Source organism: Acinonyx jubatus, chromosome B3, assembly GCF_027475565.1.
Source record: "Acinonyx jubatus isolate Ajub_Pintada_27869175 chromosome B3, VMU_Ajub_asm_v1.0, whole genome shotgun sequence".
In the NCBI taxonomy this organism is placed as follows: domain Eukaryota; kingdom Metazoa; phylum Chordata; class Mammalia; order Carnivora; family Felidae; genus Acinonyx; species Acinonyx jubatus.
In genome coordinates, this window is record NC_069386.1 from 21,840,035 (window position 1) to 21,842,143 (window position 2,109).

The following is a 2,109-nucleotide window of genomic DNA, read 5'->3' on the forward strand; positions in this document are numbered from 1 at the left end:
TGGACCCAGTCTGTCATCCACACCACGCTTCCCCCATGAGCTGCTCCAGACCTTCTCATGCTAAGCACTGGAGAAACCCACATGTGGGCTTGAGACAAACCTGGATGCGGTCCGTTCAGAAAAGCCCCAGGACCTTCCTGGGTTATGGGGGTATTTGGCGAGGGCTGCACATGGGCTGTGCTGCGAAGCTCACAGTAAAGCTTAGGCCAGGCTGGGAAAGAGTCCAGACAAGAAAGAGATGGCAGAGCACAGGAGTAAGGACAATTTAAAGAGGGGTTAATAAAGTGTCTCTTCATGAAGGTGGGGGCAAAGGGCATGGGGACCCACACGGGAAAGTATAAGACCCCATGGACAAGGAGAAGCAGGAGAGAGCTATGTGGACAATATGGGCCAAAACATGATTGAGCAGAGTGGTTACCTCAGGAAAGGGGAGTACAGGAGTCAACATCCCACCACATTCCTGCTGGACTTGCCCCTGTCCTAACCCAGTGGAAAGCCAGACTGAAGAGCCCACTGAGGAAGCCCAAAGGGAAGTGCAGCAGGGGTAAGGTGGGTCTGAATCTGGAAAGGCAAAGGCAGACCCTTGGTCCCAGCCTCTGCAGCACAACTACACCTAAACGCCCTGTAATATGCCCCAGAAACCTTGGAGCATGCACAGTTCCTTCCCCACCTGAGCCAAACCACCCCTTAGTCTGTGAGCGACAAGAAGGGCGGTGGGTTTGCACCAGGTCTCACACGCTCTCTAGATGAGCTCAATAGAATCGATACGTATTGGCAAGTTGCACCTCCTACAACCTCCCACATGGGCACAGAGCACAGCAAGGCAGTCCAGGATATATGCAGGATCTTGGGTAAACCTTCTCCTGCATTTCACCTCTTTGCCAAGTCCTGACAGGCTATGACTACACTATTGCTGTAATGGATTTCATTAAAGATGATAAATGCACACCCTGGAGGTCAAGGTCTGCAGATGAGGAAACTGGGCTCAGAGCAGTGAGGTGGTCTCCCAGCCTATGAGAGCTGTGTCTCTCATAGACACAGCTATGGAGAACACTCAGCAAGACTCCAGAAACATGTGTTTTTACAGGATTGATGGGCAGAGCCCCACCATTCAGGGCTGCATGAGGAGTTTCTGGGTGAAAACTTCCCCTTCTGTGGGCTGGACACAGACATGAACAGGAAAGACACTTACAGAACATGCTCATAGGAAAGAAGGCAGGTATCAGGAGGGTGCTGGGGCCACTCCAATAGTGTGTCAGGAAGGGCCTCCTGGGATGTCCACATTGACCCAGACCTAGTGGATGCTCTGCAGCCACTCTGGGAAGTGTGGAAGGATGGTTCCTGCCCCGGGAGTCACAGATACCTGAGGCAGGACCAAGTGTGGGCTTGGAGGCGGGATGTAGATCCTGGGAGATTCTCACACTTCTGCTATGAGAAGCCTTGGTTGGAGGTGGTTATAAGCAGAAGGGTAAAAGGATTTGGCTCACGTTATTTAAAAATCGCTCTGGTAGCTGTGTGAAGCAGATGCAGAGAGAGCAGTCAGGAGGTTAGACTGGCTCCAGATATACTCTGAGGCTAAAACAGATGAGCTTTGGTGAGGGACTGGATGGAGGGGCAGAGGGAAAGGACAACAACTATCTGGGGTCTGGGGCCCAAGGCAGACCATGAACTGCAACAGGAGGGTGAGACTTTGGTGAGTAGGATGTATGTGCATGCATGTGTTGGTGTGTGCATCCGTGTGTATGTACGTATGTGTAAATCTGTGGCATGTGTATGTGCATGTTTGAGCATGCTTGTAAGTGTGCATGCATGGTACCTGCATGTGTGGGTGCAGGTGCATAACTGCATTCACATGTGTGATGTATGCGGGAGTGTGAGTGCATGTGTGAACATGTGTGAGTGTATGTTGTGGTTTATATGCACATGAGGGAGTGTGTCATAAGCACCTGTATTTTCTGTTCCTTTGATGGAGACAGGAAATGAGAATAGATTTGACATATAAAGGAAGGTGGGCACAGGGGAGGAATCAGCCCACAGATGTCACAGAAACCTGTGGCATTGGCAGGAGGAGGGCCCAGCCCTGAGGTCAGGTAGCCACCATGTGCGGTC

The 2,109-nt window shown here is 51.4% G+C and overlaps 1 protein-coding gene across 3 annotated transcripts in view; it reads right to left on the reverse strand.

The window, feature by feature from the left end:
• OTUD7A (OTU deubiquitinase 7A) overlaps nt 1-2,109 on the reverse strand; it is a 360,750-nt gene that overhangs the window by 302,593 nt on the left and 56,048 nt on the right. The gene's annotated exons all lie outside the window — the stretch shown is intronic.